This window comes from Falco rusticolus, chromosome 7 (genome assembly GCF_015220075.1).
Source record: "Falco rusticolus isolate bFalRus1 chromosome 7, bFalRus1.pri, whole genome shotgun sequence".
Classification (NCBI taxonomy): Eukaryota; Metazoa; Chordata; class Aves; order Falconiformes; family Falconidae; genus Falco; species Falco rusticolus.
Genome location: NC_051193.1, coordinates 7,791,460 through 7,809,342, shown reverse-complemented (window position 1 = coordinate 7,809,342; position 17,883 = coordinate 7,791,460). Strand labels below are relative to the sequence as shown.

Sequence of the window (17,883 nt, the reverse complement as noted above, 5' to 3'; positions counted from 1 at the left end):
TCCCTCCTCACGGCTGCCCAAGACCAACAGAGCCGACCATTATGTAATCTTCTGCCCATTTGCATTGCAAATGCCATATGAGCACCACTTTATCCATCTGGAGGTTACCAGCATATGATTTATTTATTGTGTTGTCTAAAAATTACCTTTAGAAATATAAATGCTAATTTAACTGTAAAAAGATCGCATCGATGCAGAGATTTAGACTGGGGGATGTTTCCTACATTCATTAATGCAAAATAAACTGCTCTGTTTTTCAGGAGCTAAGGATCAAGGACTGTCTTTTACATAATTAAAACTCTGAAATTTTAATATTATCTTCCCTGCACAAGATTCAGAATTCAGGAAACACCTCTCTGAGTATTAATTGTGCAGAATAATATGGCTGGCTGGCTGTATGATCTCTCTATCCTTTGATGTTTAAATTGATCCTAGTATTCTGGAGACAGCTTCTGCAAAACTGATTTCCTTGTCTTTATTTTAGCTAGGTTCACTCAAAGGGCAAAATATCTAAGCATTCAGCTTTTGACCCTACTAGCAAATATTTAATGTATGAATTAAACTGGACAGGGCTTTGCCAGAAGCTCTCTTCATGTTTTATTTCTGAAGCTATTTTTAGCAACATTTAATCGCTTAAATGTAAGGAGATAAAGACATCTCTGACAAACTGTGTTTATTGAGCTAAATGCCATCAAGGAAAACCCTTTTATTTCTTTATAATGGGTTCAGCACACTTTGCATCTCTGGCTTTATTCTGAAATACACTGTTACAATCCTAGAGGATGATACAGTAGCTAATATTACCACTAAATAAATGCACAAGTGGATGGACACAGGAGGCAACTTGACAAAGAGATGGATGGATAAACTGGAACTGCCTTTAATAGGCTCCCAGGAAATAAAAGAGTGGTGTACAATCTCCAGTTACTCTCCCGCCCTTTCTGTATATATTTACAAGGGATGGTTCTGTAAAAAACATCAGCAAGCAAACAACAGCCAGACACCTGATTAAAGGTCAAACCAGCAGCAACAAAGCACAAATTAAAAGGGAAAATCCTGAGTTTCACTCCCCCTCCCCTGCTCCCACCAACCAGTAGGTATTAGAGACCAGATTGCTGGGAGTCAGCAAAATCCAAAAAAATTTTGGACATCCAGATATTAATGATGAACTTTGGGATGGCCAGGAAGAAGAGGAAGGCAGCGAGGAGAAGAGGGTTTTAAAAATAAATAGCCAAAAGGTGGAGAGGGCAGCAGCAGAATGGAAGAATGACAAAACCAGGTTACCACCAGGTGAAAAGGGCATTGGAAGAGAACGTGATCAAGTAATTAGCAGGTGGAAGGGGAAGTTAGGGGTCAAAATCAATCTGTCAGGGGGCAGGTGGGAGGTATTACCACTGTGACTGGCTCTTGACAGAGCAACACAAGAGGAGGGCTGCAGGCTGCTGGGAGGAAATTGCTGCCTAGCGTTTGCCTCAACTCTGCACTGGCTACAGCACACTCCAGAATGGCCCAAACTTTTACTGCATGCCCACCATCGCTGCTTCTGATAGACTTGCTCATTTTTGAGGGGAAACAGGACTTCACTTTGCCCTCGGTAAGCAGACAATGAACAGGCAGTCTGGTATGACAACTAGCTTTTTGTTCATCTAAACAAGGGGACAGACATTCCCAAACTAATTCCAGTCTACAAACCATTTTAATGCAAGTAATTAAACATAATGATTCCTTCACTTCCCAGCCATCTTGGACTCCAACTTGTTTCTTTTAAATTGTTTTTAGCAGGACTTGTCACGGCAAAAGGAGCAACACAATACAAAAAGCAAGCATGAGCTAGACCCATGCGGGAGGTTTTTCCCCAAAAGAGATAAGGGGAATTTATACACTCTTCTGATTTCAAGAACACAACTGTGTCTCTGTCTTTCTGAACTACCCATCCTTTGATGTCCAAATCCATCCTCAAGTATGGGACAGAGCACTGTAGAACTGATTTCCTTGTCTTTTTTGCAAGGTTCATTCAAGGGTCAAAAATCCAAGTATTCAGCTTTTGACCCTAACTAATCTGACGGGCAGTACCACAGACAGGAAAACTACGTCTATAAAAAGACAGAATGATAAGTGCTGAGCCAGACTTCCCCACCACATGTCCTACAGGACAGATTGTTGACAAATTTCCATTTACTGTCAGGGAGAGAGCAGTGCTGTGGCAGGTGAAGCCTTCCACCACTGCCCACTCGCCCTTTGGTGCCCCTGTGGAGGCCAATAATAGTGGTGATTTTTGTTATGGGGTACTGATCTGTAACTTAAGTGGAGACATTCATCATTCAGAAGTCACAGTGGAACAAACTGCTCAATGATGACCCGAGGGCACTCCCAGTCATGAAACCAGACTCAAACAGCAAGCTGGGGATATAAATGCTTATGTTTACAGATGAGTGTTTACATCCTCTCTCTCTCTCTCTCACTACTTCTATTGTTTAATAAATGGGTTGAGACCTCATGTGATGTTCTTCAAGAGTCTGTAAAGAGCTACACGAGTTCAAGCAATCGAAAGAAAAAGGAGACTCTGTTAATAGTCCACACCAATGATCCACTCACATTCATCATAAACAGACAAAAAAATTAAGTGTCCAAAAATCCGAAGACCAACTACGCTGCCTTATTCTACACAGGTGCATTAATCAATTGTTCTCTTTCCTTAGGAGCCAGTTCCCAAATACTATTATTTCAATAGCACCTGCAGAGCCATGTGCTGTCTCCAGGAAAATAGAGGAGAAAAAAAAAAAAAGTTGGGGGGGAGGGGAAGTGAAATCTTTTCCCCAAGGGGCCTCTAAATCCATTTTCAGGCGAGACCCAGCAAGAATGCTGAGATTTTTCATGGAGAAGGGCTGGAAGTCAATAAAATGCTGAGAACATTTCATGGCCAGCACACCATACGAGGGATGTTTGTGAGTAGATGATCAGGCATCTTTATGACTGTATAGTTACTGTGCCCATCTAATTACCTCTTGGAAAAACTCTATCCATCATCTACCATCTACCTTCCGTGAGAACAATGCTACTGTCCTCTCCAGTTTCCCAGTCAGAGCAGATTGCCAGGAACAGTAGCAATAATGACATCCCCTTCTGTCCTCACAGGAACTGAACACAGAAATACAGCTGCTGCGATTCTTGTGCACATTTTTGCCAGCTCTCTTGCCAGGATCTAGCTGTAAGGCAGACTGGATCCAGAGATGGCTTCATAAAGGCAGGGGGGATGGGACAGGGATGGGACCAACACCAAAAGCACCCAACGACCAGATGTGCCAAATAACTGAGAAGAGAGACCCTTTCTCTCATGCAGCTAATAAGAAACTTACAGCATTATGTGAGAAAAAGCTTTAGCTAAAATATAAAATAGGACATCAGAACTCTTGGGATTTTGCTCCCACCACTGATCTTTGTGCAATTCACTTGTCTAAATGGGGATAACAATATGCTCCCATGCCTTGGTTTTGTGAGGTTTAATCCTTATTAACACTTGCGAAGCAGATTGGGACCACTAAATGGAATGCTGAAAAGAATTTTCAAAGATTTACTACTTGAGAGAAAAATATTGCGGGAAAAAAATATTCCAGTTAGGAGCAGAAGACTGTTTCCCTTCTTGATGTGGCATTATTCAACTCTCTGGGACCAGTTTAACCCTGTTCTGTGAGGCCGTCCTCTGGCTCAGCTGACTCTGAACAATCATGCTCTGCAACCACCTCTTCTCGTACTCATTACAAAAGGTGAGCAATATTTATTGGTTCAAGCAGGGCCAAGGGCTGACATTAAGCAAATTTCAAGGGTTATTTGAAGTTAATTGAGTTTAATCATGTAATGATTTTATAATTAGTCATAGTTCCCAGTCTTGTACTGAAAAAGTCACACTTAAGAATTATTTAAAAGAAAATTAAAGCCAATTTAGAATAAGCAGGAGGAAACTGCATCGGTGATTGGTGAGACTGAGTGAGGGGATCAGAAAGTGTGCTGGCTAAATGCACTAACTGCTCTAGTGCACTGAACCTCTGCCTTCAGCTGCACTGAGCTGAAGTCTCAGCTGGGGACTTGCGCTAAGGGTAAGGGCAGCAGTAAGTTTCCGAATGTTAGTCATGCTGACTTGGTGGTTATTTCTCACTGGCAATGAGTTGGATGGATCCTGCCCCAGGGGAAAAGAAACTTCAGACTTTTTCCACCTCATTGGAGCCAGGTCCACCTAGATGTTTCAAAGGCAAAGACCAGGAAACTGTGTTTATACATCCTTAAGCAGGACTTGCCAGTGGAAAACTATACTCCTCAGTTATATAGGACCTGCTCTTGTTCCTCAAGACTAAAAGGCACCCAAAGTCTTACCTATGCAACTGAGCAGCCTCACAGGGGTGCTGACTGGCTCTGTGTCTTGTCCTGCTGCACACAAGGCACTGCAAGGTTTCACTGCATTCACCTTTTGGTGTGGTGTGGAAGCGCACCATCTCGTCTTCCCACGCGTGGCAGCATGGCTGTGTTCCGGGCAGGCTCCGAGGACTATATGACTCGTCTGGATTTAAGAAGTCCTCCTGAAAAAGTTAAGCATACATAGGTGCCAGTTTGATAAAGATACTTATCACCCTGCATAGCAATATAATTATTGATAAAATTATACTACTTCTCATCACCCACGGATAACTCTTCTATAATGGCCTTGCTTATTTTTACCAAATTACAGAACTGGTGTGTGCCCAGGAACTTGGCAATGATAAGCCACAAGCAAGACCAGTTGGGACAAATTTTTTCTTTCGCATACTCAAATCAAGTGGAAAATTCAGTCAAGGAAAAAGAATCAAACGAAAATTCATAACACAAATAAAAATTAAGTAAACCACTCTATAATACATTAAAAATTAAATTATTTGATATTTTGCTTCAGAAATAAGATTTTGAATTGATCCATTCCTAACTTTGCTTACAAATAAGCATTATAAATATACATATATTCCAACTTGAAATTACTGGTTCTGCTTTTACTGAGGGAGAAAGGATTTCAGTGATAAAGCTGAGACCAGACTTTCAGAGCAGCCCAGGAAATATCAGGCCTTCATCCTTTTAAGCAAAGGATTAAATTGGAGGCAAAGCTCTATGTGTGCTGCTGTAGACCTGAGCAGTTGTAAAGCCTGACAACACTGTAGCATCTGCCCAGGACATCATTGCCATCAATGATTCAAAACATCATAATGCTGAGTGCTGCCTGATGCAAAACTTTGGTCCTTCTTGAGAGAAAAATCAAGAAGAGGAACAAGAGGTCTGCAAGACAGGGCTGCGTTCAGCAGGGGCTGCAGCGTGGGACACGTGATGTGCCCAACAGACAGCAGAATCAGAGACAGTCAGTTTGGTGGGCAACTCTTCCAGAGCCAATCCGCCTCCCAGGACAATTTCCAAAACCTAATGCCTTGAATCCAGAAGGCAGTGTTTAAAATGATGTGCATAACACCAGCTTCTTTTAATTTTAAACACAATCTTATCCACTGTATTCTTACTCTCTCCCTACACCCATAAATAATACCAGTGTATTACTTAATGATATGACTTATTATTTATTTAAATAATTTATGTAGAGCCTATAACCTGAACAATTATAACAATAATGATTCAAAAACCAGAAGTTACATGAAAAGGAGAGCCTTAAATAATTAAAAGCCTCTCTCCTTTCCCGAAAGAGAGCCAAGGAGCAGTGTGGGGCTTTCTCTTTAGGTTTTTAGTTCTCCTACAAGTGAAAGGGCAGAGTGCCATTGGCTAAATGCTGGCTTAGCAAAGGAAAAACAATAAATCAGAATAACCAGTGTTACTGTAGCTCTTGTCTAGCCTTTCCTATCCATGCATCGCAGAGGAGGGTAAGTACCACAGGACCTATTTTACAAAAGGTGAAACTGAGGACAAGGAGGTGATACAAATGGTCCATGGTCACCCAGAAGTTCACATGCAAAGCTGGGCATAAATCTTTTCTTCCATCTGCTAGACCAGACCTCATCCACCAAGCCACACTACTTTCATATTTTCTCTTTTTGATTTTTTTTTTTCTTTCACAATTCTCTGCTTTTCAGGATTTACTATGTTTCTTCTATACGCCCACCTCTCTTCCAGTGCCTCTGTTCTCAGCTTCAAGCATTCCTCCTTCCCGGTGGCCTTTCCCTCCAAGTTTACCCCTCCCGGCATCCACTTTGTACCCAGTTTTTCCAAATAGTTTTTATCCTCTGCAACTAGGCAAATACTTCGCAACTCACAGCACAAGTGGGTAATTGAGCACAGTTGTAAGTGGATTATCATTGAAATGACTAATTTTACACAATGCAGAAAGCTCAAGGCAGCAACAGGGTGCTTTGCAATTTAAACATTGTAGAGAGGGAAAATATTTTCAGGTTTCATTTTAAAACTTTCTAAATGCAAAAATGGAAGCTGATTCCCCAGTGGCAAGGCATAAATACACGTTGTAAACTCAAATCGCCAAATGTTTGCCTAGTTGTATTAAGGGGAACAGATGAATTACCAGAATCAGACTTTACAGAGCAGCTGGAGCAGTAAAAAATAATGTAAAATTTTTAAAGATATTCTGGACTACTCATCAAACACGCCAAAATGACAGAAGTTCCTTGACATCAGTCTTGGGGTGCAATGAAAATATTACCGAAGTAGATGGATGACTATCTCCAAGAGAAAACACTAAATACTTAAACATTGAGATCTCAAAGTTTACATCCATGTTGTAGAGCACTCACAAAAATAGCACTGGGAATTCATGGTCTTGACTGGAAATTCCTAAAGCCAAACCCAACAGCTCCCTAATACAGGGAATCTCACCGTCAATTTAACACAAAACTAATTCCTTAGCAAAGGGATTTTTTTAATTCTTCACTGATTTAATTGGGAGTATGGAAAGATAAATGCTTATGGATGTTTGAAAGTCTTTTCTTAAAAAAAAACATATTCAGAACACTGAACCGAGATTTGGTAAACCAATTCAATACCTAGCTCTGCCACAGACTTTCTGTGTGACCTTGGAAAAGTCATTTAGGTCTATGCATCTACATCAGGAAGCTAATCCACATAGATAATGGAGAGACACAGACAGGCACCAAAAGAGTGGGGATGCAGACCACCTAAATAATACATAAAGATACTATTTTCCTCTACTCTTCATCTCCTCTATTGAGTATTGCTCGTTCGATGCTACATTATCTTTATGGCATAAGACTTTTCTCCCACCCCCAACAGGATCCCAATTTCATATACCATCTTTAAGTATTGCATTAATACAAATAAAAATAAGAATGCAAATTCCAAACTGTTATATTTATCTCATCAGAGCTGCTTACATTTAAAAGATATAACTGTCACAGTGAACAGCTCACAAGCAATGTGCAAACTAAAAAGGCAAATAAATGTTTTGTTAAAAGTTATTTGAGGAATGATTCTAAAAACCACAATCAACACAAGAAAACCACAGTCTGCTCAGTGACCCATTGAGAACATGAAGAGATATGAAGTTTGAATGAAAAAATTCACAACTTAACCTGCCAAACTACCTTCTTTATTCTCAGAATATCAAATAAAGGAAAGCATTTGTGAATAAGGACTATTCATGACTGGAAGCAGGTACATTAGATATGGTGGACTAAGAAAGCAGACTCAGTCTGCTGGAGACAGACAGTCGCAACAATTTCCAGTGTCAAAGAAAAATCTGGCACCTTGTTAAATATTAATAAGCTGTCAGGGTCAAAATGTTTAGGTCCTTCCAACTCAATCACTTACATTTCTACTTCTCAGAAGCCATTCAATTGGAAATACCCTTTCCTGTCTTGCCCCTCCTCATCCTGCCTTCTCACCAAGAACCACACAACATCAGATGAAAATGGACAGTAAATGAGTTGGCAGCCAAATGATGTTCTTGCCTCCCCTGCCTTTGCTGGTATGCATTCTGTTATTTTTAGTGAGGCACAGAAAACTTAAATACAAGAAAAAGAACAATGTGAAGAGTTGGTTTAGCAAATCTCTGCTGCATTTTCTGCAGGTTAGTGTTATTGATTACTGACACCTAAGGGTCTGACACATAATCGATAGACCTCATGACCCACATATGTGACATGGCCTGTGGGGGCTTTAGAAACAAGAATGAACATGGCAGCTCCATCCGAAGCTTTTCATATAATATTTATTTATTTATTTGGAGGCAAAGCTGTTTCTACTCAAATTACTGTCATGGCAAAAACTGGTGTCAGAGGGGTTTGCTCATTTCTTCTCCTGGTACCTGAAGATTAGAGCAAAAATACAGTAACAGTGAAACAAAAATCTAACTCTACATCAGCAATCTAGGAGCTAAAACTCCCCTTCCCTCCCAAATTTAGTTACTCGGAATGAGAACTAGTCATCTGAAGGAGAAAGAACTGCTCAAACAAGGGAAAGAGGCAGAAGCTGTCTCACCAGCTCACCTTTATCTTTTTGAAAGGCGCCAGAGAAGCACAGACTAGCATGGAAAACACCAGTCTGACTTCAGAAGACTGGAGGGGCTCTTTTCTGGTGCACAGTCCTCATAGGTAGATGGCGAGAAAAGCTTTTGTACTGCAGTTTGCAGGTCACAGTCTTCTCCAAACATAATCCTTTGTTTCATTGTTGTCTTCTCCCAATACAAAGTGGTCACTCAGGATTACTGCCGAGTCTCAAAATGCTATGACAAATGTGCTCATTTCCTTGACTGCAGCATTGGTTTTAGGTGGGATTTTATACCTCCAGAGCTTTCCTCCTTCTCGCAGGTCACTATTTGCTGTTTCTGAATGTTGTCTTCTCTCAACATTGTTCACTTTTAGTTTGAGGAGTCTCAGTGTTGAATTCCTATCTATGCAGTATTCAAATAATGGCAAACATCTGAAACTCTCCATCTGGATTTTCAGACATTATTGAAGCCTTACCACCCTTTTCTTCAGTCTATTCTATCAATTGCCAATTACCTCTGCAATTTTTCTAGTTTGTTTGGGTCTTTACTGTCTATAGGGTGATTGCTATAAATTAGTTATTGCTTGTGCAATATTTTAAGATCAGCCCATACACATAGGCCGTATGCAGGCTGCATATGATGGCACCTAAGATAAATGGAGGCATGTAACTTCATGAGCACAATGACCAATTGAGAGCACTAATGATATAGTTAGTGGATCTTGCTGGAAGACAGGAAAGCAGGAAAGTATAACATGATCAGGTGGTCTGGATATGGCTCTGGGTATGCACCCTCACCCACAGAAACTGATACTGCCATATAGCAGGGCTGACATCAAGGCTGAAGATCAGCAGGCATAGTATAGTTTCATGTTACTGAAGTGTGCTGCCAGATGATGGCCAGAATCTTCACAGCCTTGGAGACTTAATGTATAGAGCAGATAACATCCTACTACAACTAGGCACCCTGCCCAACCATGGCAACTTAATTCTTTCCTGGATAGGCAAATCCACGACAGAATAGCCTAGACTTTTTCATAAGCAAGCCATGGGTTTTGTACAGTTATTGACCTTTTTATAGCAAGCAATACAGCTTGCTTTCAAGCCAGGCCCCAGGAATCACTTGTTGAGACTGTCTGAGGCCACAGGACGCATCCTGCTGTTCTCCTCCTGCAGAGCTTTTACCTCACTTCTGTCACATCGACAATTCCCTGGCATATTTTGAAGGAAAATATGTTTCTGACCCAAAGCTATGTGGACTTTCAATGCTTCTTCCAAATCACAGAAAAACAAACTGCTTGAATGAGAGTTCCTACCAATAGCAAATAACCAGGACAGAAGCTAAGATCTCACAGCAATCCTTTCTTACATTAAATGCCCTACAATAGCACCTAATCTTGAAATATCAGTCAGCAAAAGTCAATTGAGAGGCTGTTGACAAGTCCCTCCACAGTCCTGTTGTCTATGCCAGCTTCTGTGTAATGCTGGAAAGAGTTCAGTTCTAATAAATCCTTTGTTCACATAAGCAAAGTTTTTATTAGGCCAGTGAAGCATGCATTCTGCAATGTTGTAGTGTACCGCACTGTCTGTTGTGGAGGGGCAAGTGCAGCTGAAGACAGAGGCAGAAATGAAACATGTGAGGGGGACACAGCCCACACTCACCTGATGGCCTTAAAACCACTACAGTTCTACAGCAGCTCACTACAGCTCTTGGTTCTCAGGACAGTAATTATTTCAAATGTTAGTGAGCAAAGTCTGGCAATTCAATGTTTTCCACTCAAATCCTTTCCTGAACATCTAACTCCAGTGCTTTTCTGCCCTCCCTTAATAAAAACATCAATTTCTGATGCTGGGCAGCTTCACCTCAGTGTTGTGCTCCACCTCAAGCTGGCTGCATTTAAGGGAGAGCGGCACATAGCATTCTTGGTCTGTGAGGTGTTCTGAATCCTTCAGGATAGAGAACACTACACATTTTACACATCACCCCCAACCCCCCATCTTACACAAGCCAATAACCTACCTTTTTTTTCCCCTGCAGTTTTCAATACCTTGCAAGACACTGTTATTTTATGGAGAGCTGACAAATACCCATAAGTAAGTTAGAGGCAAATAATAATCCCCAATCAGTTCACCACTAGAAACCCTATGAAGATTTTCTCTTTCCACAAGACCCAGCAATATCCTGTGCAAGAGAGATGGCCTGCTGCTACCATTTTAGAGGTGCAATCTCTTCTTTTTTTTTCATCCTTCCTGCTGCAGAAAATTCTTCATCAGCTCCTGGTAAACACTATTTCTGTTTTACCCTGTTGTGCTGCATGGGGAAACACACTGCTGGGTGCAGGATCTTCCTGCCATCTATTTTACGCCTCTGGGAGTTTTCCAGCAGCTGGCAATAATATAAAAAAGATCACCATGGACTGTGATGTGACCAATTACAGCAGACAGCAGTTATTTATAGAAAAGTCAGCAGCACTGAAGCTTTAACACCAGCCAGCAGACCCCTCTGCTTCCCATCACTTAGTGTGTGTGCTAGCATCCTGCAACACCCTGTGTAGCAAGGAGTTTTAAGGCAATTACCTTGGTACCTCACAAAACTGTAGAGACACATGGCATATGCCCACAGGACAACGAAGGACTAGCACTTTACATACACCGTATCTTCGAACTGCCACAGCATATTTCATTTTCATAAATGGCTGACCTCAGATGTCACTTTCATTCTAAAATCCTTGTCCACCTACTCAGCGGCATAGCACATTAGGGCACAGCACAGTCAATGTGTGTAAGAACCTGTAACACACACCTTCCCGATTCCTGGCTCTTTGCAAAGTATCTCTTCTCATCTTCTCCAGGACCTGCTATAAGGTCTGTCCAAATATTACAGTACAAAGAAAGACAACATGTTACCCAGCTACCTTTCTGAACTTCCTCAGTCATGATATAAACTGAACTAGTTGATACAGCTTTCAGTCTCTTGATGCAAAGATGGAAAATCCACCAGAAAGCTGGACAAATCACAGTAACCAAGGGGCAAATGTTACTTCCAAGGGTCATACATTGCCTCATTGAATCCCTGTTATGAGACAGACAATGCTGATGGTCCCTAACATGCAAATGCTCATTCTCAGAGCTGACATGCAGGATCAGGACCGGTTTGATGCTGCAGTTTGTAACTTAGGCACCTGCCACCAGTCACTGCAAAAATTTGGATTCAAAATGAAATTGCGAATTATTTTGCTTCTGGAATATTTAATACACTATGTAAGTGCAAACCCACTCTTGGAAGCTGAGGGAAAAAGTTCATGGCCCCTTTCTGAGGTGAGCATTTATAGCAGAGCACACTGCAGAATGAAATGCAATATTGCCATCTATTGCCCAGACCTGGAACCAGCCCCTCGCTGTCTGACACATTCAGCTGAAGATGAGATCAATGTTTCAGGACAAGGAATCTTTTAATCATAATGAAAATGTGACCTTGACTGATCCGAGGTCACGTTACATTAATGCAGTCTTCAAAGCTTTTTTTAATAATACAATTAACGATTTCTGCCATACCAGGAAGAGAATTAAAGACCAAAACTCTTAAGGAGTATTGACCTATTCAGTTTCAGTTTTTAAAATAACCTCAAAGCAACATGGACTTTTTTGCTTTTTTTACCCCCCCACCCCCCTTTAAATTCCCAGATACATAACTGTTAGATATTTTGTTCTATTTGTGTTCATGGGTATCACACTTCTAGTAAAGATGTGGATAAGACAGTAGGAGGGATCTCCACTCTGATTAGCTAACCCTGTCTTGAGAACCAATAGGTCAGGCTAGGACACCTTGCACTACACTAAGAACAAAACCAACAACATTAATTAGGAAGGTTGCAACTACAGTTTGATGCAGAAAGAGACTTACTTCCACAAAGGCGCTTTAATTCATCACTCCCTTTCTCCATACCAATAGTCGCATTCTCTTCCTTAATGTACCATGTCAAGAAAGGTCTCATCTGCGCTTTTGCAAATGACTTGGAAATCTTTAAAGGAATTTAATAAGGCCAAAATATATCCTGTCTAATTTTTGCTCAAAATGCATTCACTTCTCAGCACCAGAAGCCACAGATTCAAATGGCATTTCTCAACAAGTAGTGCTATTAGTTAGCTACTAACTTTAGTCTGAGCATCCTTGGTTCAAACTAGCGGCAGTGCACAGCATGTGACGCTGGCTCCCATGAAGATCCACTATCAGGACACAGTGGGGCCCAAACTACCCAGAAGCTGTGGTCAGAAAGGCAGGACTGATGTGCATCAATATGATTGTGTTTCACCCTGGATGAGTTGTAGCATTCAGGAAAGATTTTTGCTAAACCGGCATTATATCATGTAGAATCATAGAATCATAGAATTGTTTGGGTTGTAAAAGACCTTTAAGATATCAAGTCCAACCATTAACCCAGCACTGCCAAATAAATGCCTCTGTATCAACTGTTCTGTTCTGTGCTTGGTCGCTTTCTTTTTTATTATTATGATGATGTATTCATTTTCAGGCATTATATATAAAACCTGGCAGTTCATGTCTATTTTTAAGGATGGATGAGTGAATCCAGGGTAAGTCATTTTGAATCAATTGAAGACACTGGCAGGGTTTTGTGAGGGAAAGCAGACTCATCTGAGACTCCATGCAGGGTACAAGAGGAGAGAAGCAGAACTGCGCCTGTGCATGAAAAATTTCAGATGAAACCAGGGGACTGTGAAAAATCTGTAACAACAATGAAGAATACAACTCGGCCCATGTCATCACCATATGAGCTTATTGTCCCGGGCAGGGGTTCAACTATGGGATTTGTCAAAGATGATCCTTTCTGATCAGTTACACCACTCCACTGCTACAAATATAAAGAATACTCTATCATCAAAGCTGCCAGGGTTGTATTTCCCTGCATTTCTAGGTCCTCAGCAGCAGAATACTGGCTGCCTCCCAGATTTCTAATACCAGTGGCTTTTTCCCTTGGCTAGGGCAGGCAATATTGTTTGTCCTGACCCTGCTAAGTTTAGAGGTGAATTATCAGAGTGTGTCTTACCTCCTGCTCCAGATACCATTGCTGGAATGGGAGGGGACAGGGAATCATCTCTGTCATTGTAATTATACTGCATCAAAGAGACTGGCTGGTCTGAGAGTAAGCCACTGGAAGGCTGTGACCAGGCAGAAATACAGAAGCAAAAATCAAGCACTGCCATTGCTTGTAACTGATATCAGCTCTTTTTGGTAGAAACCTGCCTTCCCATTCCTCTGCACGACCACAGCACCACTCCGTAAGCTTAGGCCTGTAAGTCAAAAGCCAGGCAAGGACATCGCACAGCATGGTATATCCATCTGTTGGAAGCAAAGGCTCTCTGAAGCTCTCAGTCTCAGTTACCTCAATGAGAGAAAGACGTAAGGTCCTTCCCTCCCATCCACAGCATGGCCGAGCAACGTGCTTTGCGATCTATTTGACGACTCACAAGGATATTACCTATCGAAGTGCTAGTGTCTTTGATGCCTTAACTGTTCAGGCAGGACATGCTAAATATCATTTTGCAGAAACTTCTGATGTCTACAGGGAGCAAGACCCCTTCTTGACCTTTTCTCTTGCTATTTTTCTGGTTTTGTTCTGTGCTTCTCGGAGCTGCTCCTCCATTCCAGATGCACAAAAGAGGTCAAACTAGCAGAGGTGGCTTGTGCCAAAGGCTTTGGCTTCTACCAAGAGACACTTTAAAAGGAAGATATTTGTGCTTGTGACATAGAGCAAAGAGGAACAATATGTCTTTCACTCCAATTGATTTACCCACCAACCTTCTACGCAAACAAGGATAAAAGCAGCATTTCAGTCTGTATTACAGCAGATGGGCTCTGCATGCAGCACAAGAGAAATAGCTTTAAAAAAGATTGAACCAGCCCCAAGATCTGGAAAGGGTGGGGGAATCAGAAGGCTCTTTTATATCATGCAGCTTGAACACAGCATTTACCTAAAATGCATCTTAGTTAAGATACTTATGAAAGGCTTGGAGGAGAGGGGACATGCCAAGCAAGGAGAAACTTCGAAAATTAATCAGCTGAACTAATCCTTTTAGGAAGGGTTTTTCCCTTCTCCCCCCTCCCCAGCTCCTTGCAGACAGCTGGGATGAGATTACTTGTTCCAGGTAGGACTGAAGGTATGCTGCACATCTGTATCTTTTAAAAGCAGCATGAAATTAATTCCATTAAGCCAAGGCCACTCCAGTTGACCAGAGGGCACCCATAGCTCTGAAGTGTTTCTTCTCTCATGGTCACTGACCTTTAACATACCACAGCCCAGAGAGTCTGAGCTATTAATTTACAAATCAGATGTTAGTGAATGAATACCGACATCCCCAAATGTACTCATCATGGTGAATGCAACCTCTGATCTCCTCCCCTGAGAATTAAAAATAAAATAAATTAAAAAACCAACTTCATCTAAATGTCAGGTGGCTGGGAGAAAAGAATTCTTCCAGATGGAGTTTATTGATCTTCCAAAAATGGAGCCTTCAGTTTAAATTAAAACCAAAAAGATTCCTTTAAAAAAAAAACAAAAACACACACACAAAAAAAAGACAAACCAACAACCTTCAAGCCAGAAAAATTCAATAAAGCAAGGATAAAGTCTAAGGCAAACAGAGAAGATTAAACTGAGACTTTACCATCAAGTTGGATTGCAAGAGGAAACAAATTGAAAACCAGGCTAATTACAAACTCCTAATTTTGTCTCCTGTGTACTTAAACTTTATTGCATGCTCATCTGTAACAAGAAATATATAAAGGAAGGCCTAAATCAATACTAAACAACTAACTATAGCTGGATGCATTCTTTGTTTATACAATTGAGAAATAAATTAACAAAAGAGAAATTCTATTTGGACATGTTAATTTCACCTTTTTTCTGCAACACCCTTGATATGGAAATGTTAAGAAGTATCACGCTAGGTACTGAAGTTTAGCCTGTTCCCTCCCTTCTTCATCTGTAGGAAAGGACACTAAAATGTGCATTTGAACACCCCTGTGACTCCAAATTAACTGCTGTGTTTTACTGACCTGCCAAGGCTTTCTTTAGGAACATGGGTCACTCAATCAAACCCAATTATATCAGCTAGGCACTCAGCTCTAAGGACGTCACTGAGCCTTTGTTTGGACACAGTCAACACAAAGGTGCCAAGTTAGTCTGGTTTTCAAACTAATGAGTTCAGACACGTTAGCTGTTTTTTCCTCCTTTGGCACCTACTTATAAGGCAGCCTTCTGGATGGCCCAGCTCTCATAATCAAGCAATACAAGTGAAAAGTGGTTTTTTAGAGTGTTTAATTTGTATTTCTAAACCTCTAAAAATTTTCCACAAAAACCATAGCAGAAAGAAGGCACCAGAAGTTTCTATAAGTTGACTTCTAGCTGATCCTTGAGGAGCAGTTCGTGAGTGTCCAAACAAATCCCATAATACATTAATGTCATCACAGAGGTGGGAGGGATGGATATTGGCCCAAGTTACTGATGTGATGAACTCTTATGAGTTGCACAGTGCTGCTGCCATTCAGCAGACAGATGTATCATGCCACACTAATCATGGAGAGTGATATTGTAGCCTGGAAGACTGGGAAATCACCCCAAAAATAGAGTTAGCATTGGACTTTCTAGAACCAAGTGAAAGAACAGAGAACGAGTTGCTTTGAAATGTTTGCATTACAATCTTTGATTAGGATGGAGAGCTGCCTTTAATGTACAATTTTATCTTTGCACTGAAGTTTTTATTTTATCAGTGAAATGAAACATTAAACATTTCAAAAAAATTAAGAAGAAAAATTAGATTAAATTGTCTGCTTACTAAATCTGCTCTTCTCTCCTTTGAAATGGTCACATATAAACCACTTAGCCTTTAGGGGCAAATATAGACCACCCCTGCTTTTCTAATGCTGAGAATATTAACAGCGTATTACATGGTAGCTGCTGTCACAGGAAAAGAAGTCAAAGAAAGTGCTCAGTGGTACTCTGATGCAAAGTACATAGTAGACAGAGAAGGGACAGAACTGGAAAATTAGATGTTCAATTTAACCTTCAAACAACTGAGACAGAACCATCTTGCGATAGGAAACCATGAAATACAACATGGAAAAGTCCCACCCAGGCTTCCTGATGAGACAAGAGTACAAAGGGACACAACCTGGGAGCAGTTTGCATTTTGTGCTACTCTTTGACTTTATCTTGGCTTCATGAATATTTGAAAACATCAACCCAGGCCCACCCGAGATAAACTCCACACATACAATGAGACTGGATGGCAAACACAAGCCAAGCCTTACCACAACCTCACCTTGCTTTCTCTGAACTGGTAACCTTTCTCTGAAGAAGTCAAGCCAACCAGTGATGTATTTAAATCTTGGGCACCATCCCAAGCGCCCAAGAGATGACAACGACGTTACGCTATGTCATGGTGCCACCTCGTGGTAACAATAAAGATGACGCTGGACAGACCGTTTTCAGTAGTATGCTGCAGCCATTGTGGGCACTAAAGACAACGCGTTAAGATAGATACCTCTTAATTCCTCCGCGTCATCTAAGTTTTACAGTGCATGCTCACTATTAAGACACCCACAAGGTCAAAAGAATCCCATGAAGATTACAACCACGGGTCATAGCAGCTGGGAAGTGCTAAACCATAATGGCCAGCGTGATTGTAAATGGAATTTGGTCTCTGATGATGTCCAGGCTTCTAAGAGGAATTTGAAAAATTGAAAATCTCTCTTGGAGGACAAGAAGAATTAATCAAGGTCAGGAAAATCTGCCTCACAGAGATAGATCCAAAAACCAGTGCTGTTCACTGATGCTATGATGGACCACAAGGTATCCATCCCCACACTGAAAGAATCTTGGTAGTACCAGAGCCATAGCTCAGCATTGAACAGAAAAGCAAAATCCATCTTAGGAGACTAAACCAAAATAAATTCAGACTGAAAAAATCAGGTGCACCTGTAAACACAAAACTTGAGAACAACTTGCCAACGGATGTGGCAGATTTCCCGCTGCTCAACACCTGAAAATCAAAACTATCAAATCAAAATAATCTTTCTAAAAAATGGGTTGTTTCAACCAAAACCAACGATTTTTGATACAGCAGCCATACATGAAATTTTCTGGCTTACATTATGTGAAACATCATGACAGATTAATGCAATGAAATTTCTGGCCTTAAAATCCGTATGTTTACTTGTCATGAGAGCAATTAAATACCTCATTTAGTTGGCACACACACACACAGAGATCACGGCTAACACTAATGCTGATGTCTAACATCTTACTTGTAGGCCACACTTAAGTGTCTATGCTTATATGAACAATAGGTACAAATTTCCTTTCAGCAGGTCTGCCATCTCTCTCACAC

General features: G+C 41.0%; 1 long non-coding RNA gene across 1 annotated transcript in view; it reads right to left on the bottom strand.

The window, feature by feature from the left end:
- LOC119151868 overlaps positions 1–4,567 on the bottom strand; it is a 72,697-nt gene extending 68,130 nt beyond the window's left edge. The window contains exon 1 of the long non-coding RNA XR_005105589.1: positions 4,369–4,567. This is a non-coding gene — a long non-coding RNA (uncharacterized LOC119151868). The remainder of the gene's footprint in view (positions 1–4,368) is intronic.
- Positions 4,568–17,883: the final 13,316 nt, after the last annotated feature.